This window comes from Taudactylus pleione, unplaced genomic scaffold, assembly GCF_031769625.1.
Source record: "Taudactylus pleione unplaced genomic scaffold, aTauple2 ptg000518l, whole genome shotgun sequence".
Classification (NCBI taxonomy): domain Eukaryota; kingdom Metazoa; phylum Chordata; class Amphibia; order Anura; family Myobatrachidae; genus Taudactylus; species Taudactylus pleione.
The window spans coordinates 547,232-563,904 of record NW_028284920.1 but is presented as its reverse complement, the minus strand read 5'-3'; the positions used below and the strand labels follow the sequence as shown (position 1 = coordinate 563,904).

Here is a 16,673-nt window from a genome sequence, read left to right as displayed (position 1 = left end):
CCCTTTATAACACATTACACCACACGCAGGAATGGCCTTTAAAACACATTATGCCACATTCAGTAATGCCCTTTATAACACATTATGCCATATGCAGTAATAACCTGTATAATACATTATGCCACATGCAGTAATGCCCTGTATAATACATTGTGCCACACACAGTAATTCCCTTTATAATATATTATCCCCAATTCAAATTACGCCACGCAGTAGTCCCTTATTCATGTTATGACAAACAGTGGTGCCGCTTTTACACAATGCCCAAATTAGTGCCCCTGATACAATGCCCACAGCGGTGGTGCCCCTTACACAATGGCCCCCCCATGCAGTGCCCTCAGTAGTGTCCGCAGTGGTAATTCCCCCATTGGTAATGCCCACAGTGTTAATGCCTCCAGCAGTAGATCCCCCATTGATAATGTCCCCTATAGTAGTGCCCCCATTGGTAATGACCCCAATAGTAGTGCCCACAGTTGTAATGCCCCCATTAGTGCCCCCTATAGTAGTGCCTCCAGTAGTAATGCCCACTATAGTAATACCCCCATTAGTGGTGCCCCCAGTAGTAATGCCCCCAATAGTAGTGCCTCTATCAGTAATGCCCCTATACTAAAGCCCCCATTAGTAGTGTCCACTGCAGTAATGCCCCCTATATTAGTGCCTCCAGTAGTAATGTCCCGTATATTAATGCCCCCAGTAGTAGTGTCCACTGTAGTAATACCCCCTATAGTAGTGTCTCAAGTAGTAATGCCCCCTATATTAATGCCCCCATTAGTAGTGTCCACTGTAGTAATGCCCCCTATAGTAGTGCCTCCAGTAGTAATGCCCCCATTAGTAGTGTCCACTGTTGTAATGCCCTATAATCGTGCCCCCAGTAGTAATGCCACCTATAGCCATGCCCCCAGTAGTAATGCCCCTATAGTAATCCCCCCCTATAGCCATGCCCCCAGTGCTGGTGCTTCTGAAAAAAATACAATTAAAAAACAAACACAATACTTACCTTAAGCCCCGCTCCTGTGTCCGCTGCCGTCCGGTCTGACCGCGGCTCTGCCACGGATCTATAGGAGAGACGTCATGACATCCCTCCCATAGTGCTCCCTGCCGGAAGCCGGAGCTCAGGAGTGAACTCCGGCTTTCGGCTGCCGCTGCAGGGAGGGAGCCGGGTGCCCGCTGATGACAAATATCAGCGGGCGCCCGGCAAATGGAGCCTCCATGCGGCGGCTAGCAGGGGGACCGGCGCTGGTTTTTGTTTTGTTTTTTCTCCTGGAGACTCAGTGGCGCCCTCTAGGGGATGGCGCTCCTTCTGTTAGCCCGCCCCTAGAACCATCACTGGATGCACATTGCAAGTTTTTGCACACAGTGCATGCAAAAGTGCAAATGTATGTATTTTGTCCTATTCTGAGTTGAATACAAATTAGCTAGATGTATCTTTCCATGAAATAGGGGCATGAACAGGACAGTGGTAATGCCTTCATGAGTCATGAAGTGGGGGGTGGAGTTTGTTTCTGCAACTCTAGCATGGGGCTGATGAAAGTGCTAAAACTAATATTGTTGGTTGTGGAGTAAAATTAAAGGGCAGCAGTGGCACATGCAGGAGGGGTTTCAGAGTACCTGGAATCCCCCCCTGATGGACCACAGAGCCAACCATGGATGGGCTGGAAACATGCAGGCCGCTCCTGATACAATGAGAGTGGCCGGGCAAATCATCTGTTTATCTTAGAGATGAGCGGTTCAGATTCTGTGGAATCCGAACCGCTCCGAACATAGGGGATCCGAGTCCACCCGAACCGCCTGATGTCGGATTCTCGCTAGAGAATCCGACATCAGGGCTCCTCGAGTGTAGGGCAGACCGCTGTGATAGCGGTCTGCCCTACACAGACACAAACACACAGCCGCCAGCGGCAGCTGTGTGTTTGTTACAGCAGTCAATGAGAGTCACACACTCTCATTGGCTGCTGCACGGAGGGAGCCATGAATAAGATTGTGCACTGTGACTCCTTGGGCCGTAGCCCACTTTGTAAACAAGTACTGTGATTCTGCTGGCCGTACCCCACTGGGTGGGTGCACTACTTTCATTTCTGCCACTGCTGTGTGGCAATGTGTCATAGATGTGCTTTATACTGTGGTGTCTGTATCGTTGTGCCGCTGCTTTGTCGCTTAGTAACCAGTCAGCTGACTGCAACCTTTGGCCAATAATGTTGAAAACAATATTATAAGCTGTGAGGTGTTCTAAATTGACTGGAAATTAATGTTATTGAGGTTAATAATACTCTAGGAAGAAAAAAAAAGGCCAATTTATGTGATTTTAGCTTTTTTTGTCAATTTTTGTAAAAAAAATCCAAATCCAAAGCCAGTCACCGCAGTTTGGCAAATCCAAATCCAAATCCGGATGACGAATTAGAACCAATTCCAAATCCGGCAAAAATGGTCCGGTGCACATCCCTAGTTTATCTCCAAGTTTCCTGTCACAAACTCAAGTGACTGCTCTGCAATGGAGTGGATTGCTGCTGTGTGATGCCGATTGGTTGGTGGCTTGGGCCATCCACCAATCACAGTGGTGTGCTGTATCGACAAACTGATTGGTGAATAGCTCCAGCCATCCACCAATCAGAGCACATGAAGATGTAAGACTGAGAGGCGGTGGGACCAAAGGCAACCAGCCCAGGAGAGTAAATACACAAAAATTAGGGTAACCTTTCCAAGGCACTTCCTACTTAGACTTTACCAAGAAGTAAAAATTTATTTTCCAGTAAAACTAAAAATGGATAGATGTGATTCTCCTTATCTGTAACAGTACAAACCTCAGTCCACCATTAATCAGTGTTATAATTCCAGCACAAACAGTTGGATCCATTTTTCTTCTAATGACCAACAGTCTCCAGATTATAATAGTCAATGGCGATAGTTAAATATGCAATGCACGTATTATATGTCAACTGATCTCTCCATGGGCTCTATTTACTACAATTCGCATTTAAGATGCAGTTGTAGTGTGATATTTCCGACTAATTTTGCATTGCGAATTTAGGTAATATCACAAGGATTTATCAAAAAACCCTTGCAGGGACACAGCTTGCGATAAAGCTCTGTCCCTACGAATCCCCTTCGCTCACTTCTCCATGTATTTTTCGGAAAAAATACAGGGAAACTATGTCTGCGCATGAGCCTGCCTCCAGCTACAGCAACCCCCCCTCGCGACACCCCCCCTCATGTTTATTTAGACCACACAGCTTATCACTGGGGCCGGCTCTGCTCTACCTGTTAGAGTCAGGGAACCAAGGGAAACCTTGGGTAATGCCATCTCCAGGTGGCGTTATTATCACAGGGCTTCCCCAGGTTTTTTTTCACATTTTATTTTTAGTAACTATGGCCAGATCACATTTCCCAATTGTAATGGTAAATGTGATCTGATTACTAAAAATATGTGATAATTAGGGTTTGGAGTAGAATTTTACGAATTCTACTCCAATTGTCCTTTAGTAAATGTATGTGAAACTAAAATAATGTGAAAAGGGGGTGTAAAAACACCCTTTTTCACTTTATTTTAGTAAAAATAATGTTAAACACCACACATGCGGCTCTATTTATTAACGAGAATTGAACCAGATAGTAAATATTGCAAGGCTGGTGCAGAACTCTATACACCCGCAGATGGTGATAATTGCCCGGGCAGCAGGAACATGTACATCCAACACTTGTTTAGGCAGGCTTCCAAAACACTATACAACTCTCCATACCAACACGTTTCGATCGAAAGAGTCTTTGTCTAGGCGCTTTCACACAAAGTCTCAGCCCTGCCTGCTTCTATTTATCTCATATGGAACCTCCACCCCACCTACACATCCTGCGTTTGCAGCTGGGCAGTACAGGCTTCTGCTTGCCTGCACGCATATGAACTGCGCATTAGTTAAGCTTGGTACATACCTATACAATCACACATTCGATGCGACGGATCGATCGACCATGCTCCCGTTCTGAAGTGCCGATCACAGTGCCAATACACGCGTACACATATATACAATCCAATGTGCGATCCCACGCTGCCGAAATATTGCAAAATGATTGTACCAGCATACACATTTTCCTGATTTCAGGATGTATGATTGTGTCCACTATCAATTGCATTACTACACACCCCAGCAAGCCAAGCCTAGCAGTATAGGTGGAGAGGTAAAGGTAAAAAAATGGTGAATATGTACTTGAAGAGGAGCACGGCACACAGAATGCTTCCTGAACTGAGTGTACAATTGTAAGAACGGTGGAAGGTGCATACACAGCACTTTCGGTACAACCAGCCCTTGTCGAATTGGATGAAAATTAATCTGCACAGAAGATGCGATCCCCTGATTCGACCAGTTTTCATCTGACAAAACGGGATCAAACGTGCGTACATACTCGATATCTAACGAACGCCTCAAAATCAAAAGAACGGGCCGACGATTGTATAGTAGTGTCTCCAGCTTTAATCGGATACTCACATTAGCAGGAGGTAGTAAATCAGGCTATCACAGCTACAGCCACGCAGCATCAGTGTCAGCAGCCATGTGAGTATCTGTCTCGTCTCTGGTCATCTTAAAAAACGAACACACTACAAGTAGTATACAGGCCCTCCGTGTTTATATAGCGTTGGAACAGTCTTGATTTTTTTATAGCTAACCATTTCTTCTATTAGGGAAATGTTTTTTTTCTTAGTTTTTTACACCAAAATCATTGCCTATTAATGCATAGAGCTGAGTCATTTTACAGGCATACAATACTTGGCTTTTATTGATTAGGGCCTGTTTCAGCAAGGAACGCACGGATACAGACACACGCACCCTGCCACTGCGAGAATATGCTAATTAATGCATATGCACGGCAATCGCAGCAGAATAAGCAGACGCCCAGCATTACATAATACCACCCACTTCCCTTTACTTGCGTTCTCTATACCTGGTAAGACAGCGGAAACATCGGTAACATAAAGAACCATCGGACCCTTACGCACAATAGTGGTTGACCTGACCCTCCTTCAGACATAATGAGACTTCCTGTGTGCAAGTAGACCTCAGGCTGTGTCCGCCGCATCAAGGGCTTAATTATGCACGCCCCTAAAACACTATCCAAATGCACAGGCACGCCTGTGTTTGCCCGACCACTCCCCCGTCACCACCCACAAACAGCACTTCCTATCAATCACTTGTCCCTGGGGCTGTGGACTCCCTGTGTACGTATACTACATTGCACTGGCCAGTTGGCGCACGTGCACTGCGATGCTTATGCATGCGCAAAGCAAAATCATCGACCGATCGCGTGCGTCTGCATCCATGCGTTGCTTGCTGAATCAGGCCCTAGGTCCTGAAGGACAGGTTTGCAAGTCAAATTAATATAATTGATATACATCGTAGTACAAAAATGTCTACATTTTTCTTCTTTTGACATATTTATACATTTAATCCGCATGATCTGTATTTTTGTTACTATAAATGCACTGCTACCAGAAGCAACAAATCAAAGCTCTATGAATTATCATCCAAGTCACTAAAATAAAAAAATTCTCTGCAAACTTTTTCTGCTTTCTTTCCAAATTGTCGTCCACTGAAATAAGGCATTTTTGGCATCTGCCTCTGCTTATCTTCATCGCAGGACACTAAGCCTTTGGAATTACATACAAGAGCAATTGTACTTTATTGAATCTCTTCCAAGTTTTTGGTGTATTTTTAACTAGTGTACTTTTGAAATACTATGTTACAACAATATTATTTGGATTGAAAGGTGTTTGCATAACAGATATGATACAGACATTGAGATCTATAAATTAGACTTTGAAAATACTAGTTTTGGCGTTAGGTTAATGCTGTCATTTTATTATCTGTCGTACCTTCATTGTTTATTTTCAATGATGTGTTTCTTCTATTTCTCTTTTAAAGCAAACCTGCCATATATGAATCATTTGAAAGGGACAATAGTATCTGTGTAAGTACAAAATATCTGTTACGTGTAAGTTATTGTTTAGCTCTGTTAACTAAACTGCCGTCCTCATAGTAGTCATAAAAGCCAGGTGCCTAATTTCTACAGCTGTACTAAACCACCTTCATCATCATTGTTTATTTGTAAGCAGAGCCCCTAATAGATCTTTCAGGTGTGTGTCCAAGCACCATTGGTGAGCCCCTCTACATGTTGTGCCACTTCTTTACAGGGCTGTGGCTCACTGGCAGGTCTGTACCCCTGGACAAGTCCAGGCCAGGTACTTGGTACCCGCCATCCCCTCTCTTGGTTCCCCTGTGTGCAAGCCGTCACAAAACTCTGCAGTACCCCAATAGTATTACAAATCACTGTAGAATGACAAAAATAGTGCAGACATAAGACTGAGAGGGTAGAGAGGGAGGAATCGATATGAAATACCGGTAGTCGGGATGCCTTCTGTCAAAATGCCGACAGCAATGCCCGGTATCCCGACAAGGGTCGGGTAAGTATGCTAACCCTCCCCCTAAACCTCTTTTCCTGCACCCATCCCGTAAGTGCCTAAACCTAATCCTCCCCGCATGGTGCCTAGCCCCCCCAGTTGTGCCTAACCCTAACCTCCCCCCAAAGCCTATCCCTAACCCCTCCCCCCCCCATAGTGCCTAAACCTAACACCCCCGCCCCCACCCATAACAGCTACGGCATCACGTTATACTTGCGTTCAGGATGTCGAATGTCGGGATTCCGGCTTCGGTCTCTAAACTGGCATCAGAATTTCAACTCCTATGTTTAGTCCCACGTCAGGATTTAAACGTCGGGATTCCAACAGCTGGTCCGGCGGTAAAATGACTGCATCCCGGGAGAGATGTGCTTATGAGAGCTTACAGTCTGGAGTATTACTATGGTACCTTTGGCAGCATCCTCTCTGCCATGTGACTCCACCTTGAAGGTTGTAACCAATGAAATGTTTTAGTCTTTTCATAGTAAATACAATATCAGTACAGACTGACCTATTAGCAAGACCCTGGCCTCAGTGTGTACTGTAAGCACACACTACATCACAGTCATACATAGTCATGTCCGGGCTCCTGACTTGCTAGCTTCCAGACTTCAGTCTTAAAGAAAACATATTGGCAACGTGACATGAAGACTGTTCTCATCAGCTGGACTGGACTGCATCAGTCAATCAGATAATGCTGACGAATCAAAAGCTGTAATGAGCTGGCAGCCTTATGGGCTCCAATACTGCTTTGTGCTTTTCAGTTGCTGTTGATTTCCATGGCACCATCTACAGCTACGTGGCCAGTGCAGTGTGTGCAGTTTACATTCCATGCACAGGTGATTAATAAATGTATTTTCATAACCATTCATATTAAAACCATGTATATTTTTTTTTTTTTAGAAATTATTTTCTGCAGATGAACTTACTGGAACTTGATGTCATCCAGAGATATTTCTCTCAATGTGCCAATATGGTGAGTGGAGGAGGATAAGAAAAACATGCCACTCCATGTAATAAAACGCAGATGGACAATATTTATCACACATGACAGGTTTTCTATGGCAAGTCGGGAAATCATTTAGAAACGTAACCTTAGAACTGTAGCTAAATCCTGCCTAAATGAAATAAAAAACAAGGGAAACATTTCCTAAGCCAATGGAAGTCCAGCCATTATACCATGTAAACGATTCCAGGTTGATACCATTTAGATGTGTTCTAGTTTGTGGTGGTAATATGTGGTCGTGATCATGCTATGGAACTTCATATATTGTTTCCTTGTTTTCTCTTTAACATCCATAATACATTTAGTAGATATGAATCTGCATTTTGTATGTATTTGGCACAAAATCTGACTCTGGCCAGTGAAGAGATATTTTGTCCCCTAAGGGCCAGGCTGTTTGTTTGAAGACCACACGATCCATAAAGAAGAAAGACAAAAGTGCAGTTTGTCAAATTATACATTGATAAGGTATATTGTATCTGCCAGTAGCGAAGGAAAGAGAACTGTGAATTTGAATTGCATAAGCAACCCTATGGCATAATTGTACTGGAAAGAGAGTTAATAAAGCAAGTTCCTGCTCCTGGCATCACCCAACCATTCAGTTCTCATGAACCACTTGTGTAACTTGTCCAGGTCTATGGATGTGCGAAATTGGCCTCTGCAGAGAGTATTCTCGAATAAAGAAAAAGATAAAAACACATTGAAAATTCCGACATATATTTTGGAAATGATCATTAAAGAAAAAAAAAACTGGAATTGTAAGGTCAACAAATATTGAGATGGCAAATTATTGATTAGGAGCCAGTGTTGTTATGACCGAGGTTCATGTGCACCAGAGATGTCTCTGGTTCCTGGTGAAGTGATACGATGGAACGCTTCTCTGTGAATATATGTTAACCCTAGAAAATAGCTGCCTCTACTGTGTGCATGTGACATATCGATGCACTCTTTATCCAGTCTAGAGCTTTTATTAAGAGTTGTCACTGCTGATCCTCTCCTGTTCAGTGTTTACCCTCACTGGTCCAGAAAGCTTAGTGGTATTAAATTGAAACTCTGGCATATCCAAGATTCTATTCCCCATCTAAAATTTTATAAAGCAAAAAATGTATTTAAATGTGCCAATTATATTAAACAGAAAACTATTCTGAATGTGTTTAAACATAAATCATGCTGTTTGGTTGATCTAGTGATGGACCCCATTTGGAACATCTTCCACTTTATTTTGTCCAAGGGAATGATGAACGCAGTAAATTAAAAAGAGCTTATTTTCAGTTTACGTAGCCTAGAGGAAAGCTAACATGCATCGATCTGCCAAAGTGACATTTAACGTACTGTACAGTTATTTCACATAACTAATTCTATTAGTGTTGAGAAGAGCTGGAATCTTTGAGATCGCTGTCAAAGTTACATGTGTTTAATCAGCATATAATTCACACTTGGACCAAAAGTCAAGTGTCTGATTTGGAAACACTTGGTAGTCATGTAATTAGCTCCTTTTACAATTTGGAAGTATTTTTTGAGGAGAGCATACAGTAATCAGGCAGCTGCAGTGCATGGTGCTTATTAAAAATGCTGATATAATCCTACAGGATTCGTAAATTGGAGCATGTATTGCCAGATTTGTTTGTGGAGAGTAAAATCAATCAAAAGAAATACGCCATCGAAAATAAATGTAAGAATAAATTATCTTTCCCAATTGACAAATAAAAAAAACAACTAGAATTAATGCAACTAAAAAAAAATGCAAATAATAATAGATCAGTAGAGGCTGCCATTTTGTCAAATCAATAGGAACCAGGGATATCACTTAAGGTGCATACACACTAGACGATATGCTCCCTGAGCGATATCGTCTAGTGTGTCCCCGGCAGGCTGTGCTCAATGTCGTTCATGACATTATCATTATCATCATCATTAGCGATATCGTTCAGCGCCGGGCTCTCTCACCCATTCCCTGACATGCAGCAACCTGACGAGGTCGTCAGGTAGGCCTGCATGTCAGCGCGATGAACGTTGATGACGAACGACCCGCGGGAACGCGCGTCGTCGTCATCGTTCATCTTTTTTGTGTTAAAAATGGACGATAAAGTGGACGACTGAACGATAACGATATCGTTATCGTTCAGCCGTCCACTTTAATCGCCCAGTGTGTACGCACCAATACTGTAGGTACAAAAGAAGGAGGCGTTACAGTTTTCATAACGGTAAAGTATTGTCGAAAATAGGTTTAAATTGTTAGCGTGTCTGCTATTTGTACCATGTTAATAAATAATACTTTTTTAATAAAACCATGCATTTATTAATGCGGTTACTTATAGCTGTAAGTTTCATTAGACTTCCTAAAAACAGGCTGCTTGTTCAATATAATACATACTCTTTATTGGCAGGAAAACAATAAATACAGGGAATTAATGGGAAATGTGTACAGCAAATTGGTCCAGAATACAGCCAATCTATATGTCCAAATCAATTACGGATAACTGGTTCAGGGTTACAGAGAAGTTCAATCAGAATGCATACCTTCTTTTGTATACCAGCTGTTTAACACACCCAAATCCAAAATACCCCATTTATGGTAGGGTGGTCAGGTCATCTGTTGCATGTGCTTACGGGTGATCAAGCCTTCTAAAGAGTGGGGAAGTGAATAAGTTGCCCATAGCAACCAATTTCTAAGGCCTGACAGCCCAGTCTAAATTGGCCTGCTAGAAGGAAAGGTGCCTGTTTTGAAGCTCTGCAAGGTCTCTTGGTTCTTTCTACGTACTTCAGGCCACACTTGCATTCCAATAAGTAAACTGCTGATGTTGAGTTACAATTCAAAAAATGTTTGATTTTAAAAGACTACTAAGAAAGATTTCGTACCCTTTATCACTACTTTTAATGGACACGTGACTAAAATAAAGGGTTGCCTCCAGAAACACTGGGACATCTTACTCATGGACCCGGTACTCAAGGATATTCTACCCTCAAGACCAACGATACTTTTTAAAAAAGGTAGGAACTTGAAAGACACCCTGGCGCCAAGTATGATAAGAGACGGTAATCAGACTAAAAAGGATATTCTTCCCCCATGTTTAGGATGTTATAAGTGCGGTCGATGCAGTATTTGCAGATATCTACACCCATGAAGGAAAGTTTTTCGTAATTTTAATGATTCCAAAGAATTTAAAATCAAAAATTTTTTGAATTGTAACTCAACATCAACAGTTTACTTATTGGAATGCAAGTGTGGCCTGAAGTACGTAGGAAGAACCAAGAGACCCCTTAAATTGAGGATCCAAGAGCACATTTGTAACATTAAAAATAAATTAGAAGAACATGCTGTTTCCAGGCACTTCTTCACCCATCATGGATCTAATCCTGAAGATCTTACGTTCAAGGCGATAGAGCAAGTGACATTGGGAGAAAGAGGAGGAGATCTGGGCAACAAATTTTTACGACGTGAAATGTTCTGGATTTTCCAGTTGAATACACTGGCTCCAAACGGGTTTAATGAGAATTATGAGATTGCCCCATTCCTTTGATGGATGAGTTGGTAACTGCAGATGTCATCTAATACCTCCAACCTTACTATTGCACTCACGCCCAATCTCGTATGATCTTGGAAGCTAAGCACAATTGGGTTGGGTCAGTACCTGGATGGGAGACCTCCTGGGAATACCCCGTGTTGTAGCTATTGATATCTGCAGTAGAGCGCCACTAGCCGCTCAGTCCATGCAATGGATTATCAGCCACATGGAACCAAGAATCCAGAGGGTATTTATGAAATTATCATGTACATATTTTGGACTCCTTCACCACCTTCCATCAAGAATCGTCCTCAAGAACGGACTTTGCCCATCTGCCTCATTTCTGAACAAGGATGATGTTTCAAAAATGGACCTTTCTTTTTCATTATTTAGTATTATATGTACCATGATTTTAAACCATGGATCGGTCCTAGTATCTATACCTAAACACTATAATAACATCCTATTCAGTACATATTATTATAGCTTTCTCTATCCGATCACCATTATGAATAAGCATAATTGAGCTTAATTTATCAGCCATGCACATCATATTAATATTTGTAATTGATCTCACATGTTATCAATTTCTAATAGATAGTGATGCAGTGACACTAGTAGAATCCATACAGCAGAGAACAAGACATTTATATGTATGTCCTCTAAAAATTTCTCCTTCCTTTCTGTCAGCATGTTAGCTACACATGGACCACGCTAAGATGGCGGACACGTCACCATGACAACTGCAGCCGCAGACGATACAAGAGAGGACTAGTTCTGGGATGATCTACGCATGCACGTCACCCTACTATTCACGTCTAGAACACAGCGCCTTAACATGGAGCAAGGAAGCAGATGTGACAACACCTAGGCGGGAGCCAACCTGCAGAGGGTGGAAGTGGGCGAACGCCAAACACATGTGGAACTTTGATCATTGGAGACAATCCAGATGTACTGGATTACCGTATAGGATTGTAACACACTCTTTAAAGAGACTACCTAGGAAATATGAGACTAAATGACTAGTGAGTGTAATGGAAAACTCCGGACAGTGTTCCGGAAGATGTTGACCGGAAGTGATGTCACTAACGACCTAAATGAGGCAAATTGAGTCCTGTCTGACATGGGGTATAAAAAGCAGTAACCTCAGGCTAACAACACCCCTTGATGAAGTCCCCAGTGGATGAAATGCGTTGAGAAGCTGCCTCTTGCCTGAATGAACTACCACACATAAGCACTACATGAATTCTTGAACATTTCCATTTATTCTTTTAGAGTTTTTAGAAAAGATTTTAGAAACTCTTGTTTACATTTTCTGTGGTTTCCTCTGAGTTTTTAAATGCTTACAGTATATGTATTTTTTACTAAATAAGGATAATTTTTATGATAAGGTTTTAATGGCACTATGCACTTTGAAAAACCTCACCAGCTACACTTATTGAGCCCCTCTTAAAGAAAGGGTATCATATTAGTAAAACCTAACTAATTTATGTTTGTTTGTATCAGTGGTGTCATATATAATAAATTATTTTATATTAATACATGTTTCATGTAGCACTTTATATACACATTCACATTTCCTATGTCAGTTGCTTACAGACCTGATATATATATATATATATATATATATCTCCTATGGAACTGTATAGGTCCCCATGGAAGAAATAGACGGCATTCCGTTGGTTAAGAATTAATTGAAGTGTATTAAATTAGAGACATCAAAACACAAATAATGTCGACGTTTCATGGTCAATGGACCTTTTCCTTAGGACTTGTGTAGCGACAGTCCTGAGGAAAAGGTCCATTGACCTTGAAACATCGACATTATTTGTGTTATGATGTCTCTAATTTAATACACTTCAATTAATTCTTTACCAACGGAGTGCCGCCTATTTCTTCCATGGGGACCTATACAGTTCCATAGGAGTTACCTGTTTATATTTCATTCTCAGGAGGGCACCCGCAGCATTTCCGGGAATCTGGTTAGTCAAGTGCCAAACTATTGGATGCTATATTATATGTTTTATAATACACACACATACACATATATACATATACACACACACACACATACATACATACATACAGTGCATCCGGAAAGTATTCACAACGCTTCACTATTTCCACAATTTGTTATGTTTCAGCCTTATTCCAAAATGGAATAAATTAATTTTTGTCCTCAAAATTCTACACACAATACCCCATAACAACAACGTGTAAAAAGTTTTTTGAGATTTTGCAAATTTAATTAAAAAAAAAAAAAAAAAAACACTAAAGAAATCACATGTACATAAGTATTCACGGCCTTTGCGATGAAGCTAAAACTTGAGCTCCGATGCATCCTGTTTCCACTGATCATCCTTGAGATGTTCCTACAGCTTAATTGGAGTCCACCTGTGGTAAATTCAGTTGTTTGGAACTGATTTTGAAAGGCATACACCTGTCTATATAAGGTCCCACACTTGACCGTGCATGTCAGAGCACTAACCAAGCATGAAGTCCAAGAAATTGTCTGTAGACCTCTGAGACAGGATTGTCTCGAGGTACAAATCTGGGGAAGGGTACAGAAAAATATCTGCCGCTTTGAAGGTCCCAATGAGCACAGTGGCCTCCATCATCCGTAAATGGAAGAAGTTCGGAACCACCAGGACTCTTCCTAGAGTTGGCCAAACTCTTAAAGATTGAACTCTTTAGCGTGAATGCCAGGCATTATGTTTGGAGGAAATCAGGCACTGCTCATCACCAGGCCAATACCATCCCTACAGTGAAGCATGGCAGTGGCAGCATCATGTTGTAGGGATGTTTTTCAGCGGCAGGAACTGGGAGACTAGTCAGGATAGAGGGTAAGATGAATGCAGCAATGTACAAAGACATCCTGGATGAAAACCTTTTTTTGGGGCAGCTGGGGTTAAAACCACCAAGTATTAAAGGCACAAAGTGTGTTAACATAACAGTTAATCAAACAGTTATCCTGCATGAATATGGACTAATCATCTGTTTATTTCATTTCATCCCTCAGGTATGTGATATTTCCTCTCTCACCCTGCCTACTGCATATATACTCTGCATAGACCTTCATGCAATCATGTGCAGTTTGAAATGTATGTGATATTTCCTCTCGTGCATAGATTTGATTTTACATGTATAGTCTATATTGTTCGGTGAAGCATAGTTTATGGTATATATCTGGCCTGGTTTTGCTCCAACTCAGAGCAAGTTATCTCCTTTGATCAGTAGACCAATTGAGTCAGATGTAGCCTGTCTTAATCAAGGATACCACTCCCTTATATTCAGTATAGGGGCAGCTGGGGCTGTTTGACAGCTGAGGTTAAAAGCACCAAGTGTTAAAGGCACAAAGTGTTATAGCATAACAGTTAATCAAACAGTTGAACAAACATTGACCAACATCTAAGGTCATTTCAGATTTAGATACATTTTAAGGAAATCAGTATTTTAAAGTAACAAACCTAATACTCACCATGTACTACACATTTCTTTTCATCAAAACTATTCTTTATATTTTCTCTAAGGATATAACATCCTTAACTCTTCCTACATCTCACCTCTCTGTGCTCATTGCAGCTGTATTGATTCACTCCCCTCCTCTTAAAACTCATGAGCTTTCTTTTCATCATACATTGACTATTACAGCCTCATTGTGTCACTATAAAAAACTTTTACACACCTCCTACAACTATATCTACTTCTCTATCCTTCTGCTTTTATTATCTGGTGACATATCACCAAATCCAGGCCCCACACAAACACACAGTGATTTTAATATGGAATAAATACCCTGCAAACCCCACGTGTCCCCCATCACCCTCCAAATCAATAAATGTGCCTTATAGAATCCACACTCTATAACAACTTATCATTATTTTACATCTGAACATCTCTTTACAACAGCTACTTTCACCAATTTCTACATTTACCCGAGACTGCTGGTTCACACCTTAACCATACAGTAACAACCATGGCTTCCCACAGACACCTACAGTAACAACCGTGGCTTTCCAGACACCTACAGTAACAGCCGTGGCTTTCCACAGACACCTACAAAAACTGTCACGTTAAGTAGAATGTCATAGGTGTAAATTTTACTCCATCTTACTTGCTCACATAATGCAAAACAGGAATCCACCCATCTGTCATTCTAACCCTCTGTTCCATGTTCACTGTCTACCCCATCTGTGTCACCCCTGTCTGTATGCCCTTCTCCTTTAGAATGTGCTCTCATGAGCAGGGCCCTCTTCCCTCATGTGCTTTTCCTTCCTTTACTTATATTGTTATCTACTCTATACTCCTTATAACAGCACCTAACCCTTGACTTTTGCCATCCTGCTACTGTTGCAGCAATGTTTATATACCATGTACTTGTGCTGCAATGTCTTTTTCTGTATGTCAGTGTTTTCTTGTTCTGTTCAACTGTGTTTCTGTACTTTGTTTTTGTACTTGTTAGGCGCTGCGGAACCCTTGTGGCGCCATATAAATAAAGGATAATAATAATAATAATAATAAAAACCTGCTCCAGAGCGCTCTTGACCTCAGAATGGGTCGACAGTTCATCTTTCAGCAGGACAACAGGACACAGCACACAGCCAAGATATCAAAAGGAGTGGCTTAAGGACAACTCTGTGAATGTCCTTGAGTGGCCCAGCCAGAGCCCAGACTTGAATCAAATTGAACATCTCTGGAAAGATCTGAAAATGGCTGTACACCGACGCTTCCCATCCAACCTAATGGAGCTTGAGAGGTGCTGCAAAGAGGATTGGGCAAAACTGCCCAAAGATAGGTGTGCCAAGCTTGTGGCATCATATTCAAAAAGACTAGAGGCTGTAATTGCTGCCAAAGGTGCATCAACAAAGTATTGAGCAAAGGTTGAGAATACCTAAGGACATGTGATTTATTTTTTATAAATTTTTCAAAAATCTCAAAAAAAAACTTTTTACATGTTGTAATTATGGGGTATTGTGTGTAGAATTTTGAGTACAAAAATGAATTTATTCCATTTTGGAATAAGGCTGTAACATAACAAAATGTGGAAAAAGTAAAGCGTTGTGAATACTTTGTGTATATGTATGTATATATATATGTGTATATGTATGTATATATATATATATATATATATACACACACACACACACACACACAAGAAGGAACAGGACGGCACTCCGGCTATCTAAATCCATACAAAAAAGCAGACACTTCATCTGCACAGTAGGTTGTCAATGTTTCAGAGCGTTGCTCTTTTATCAAGGGTGTCTTGATAACAGAGCAACGCTCTCAAACGTTGACAACCTACTGTGCAGCTGAAGTGTCTGCTTTTTTGTATGGATGTAGATAGCCAGAATGCCGTCCTGTTCCTTCTTGTGTCTTTATTACTATTTGGGAAAGGCACCCGGCAACGCTGTGGACTATACTGTGGAGTGCCGAGCATACATAATCTATAAAAATATATATTACACACATATACACACACAGATTAGCCACAACACTAAAACCATCTGCCTAATATTGTGCAGGTCCCCCTCGTGCCACCAAAACAGCTGACCCATTGAGGCATGCATGGACTCCACAAGACCTCTAAAGGTGTCCTATGGTATCTGGCACCAAGACATTAGCAGCAGATCCTTTGTCCTGTAAGTTGCAATGAGGGACCTCCATGGTTCGCACTGGTTTATCCAACACATCCCACAAATGCTCGATTGGAATGAGATCTGGG

General features: G+C 41.5%; 1 long non-coding RNA gene across 1 annotated transcript in view; it reads left to right on the top strand.

Annotated features, from left to right (window-relative positions):
- Positions 1 to 8,262, top strand: part of LOC148501421 (uncharacterized) — a 50,055-nt gene extending 41,793 nt beyond the window's left edge. Inside the window, exons 2-3 of the long non-coding RNA XR_015870047.1 lie at positions 5,907 to 5,952; positions 7,343 to 8,262. This is a non-coding gene — a long non-coding RNA (uncharacterized LOC148501421). The remainder of the gene's footprint in view (positions 1 to 5,906; positions 5,953 to 7,342) is intronic.
- Positions 8,263 to 16,673: the final 8,411 nt, after the last annotated feature.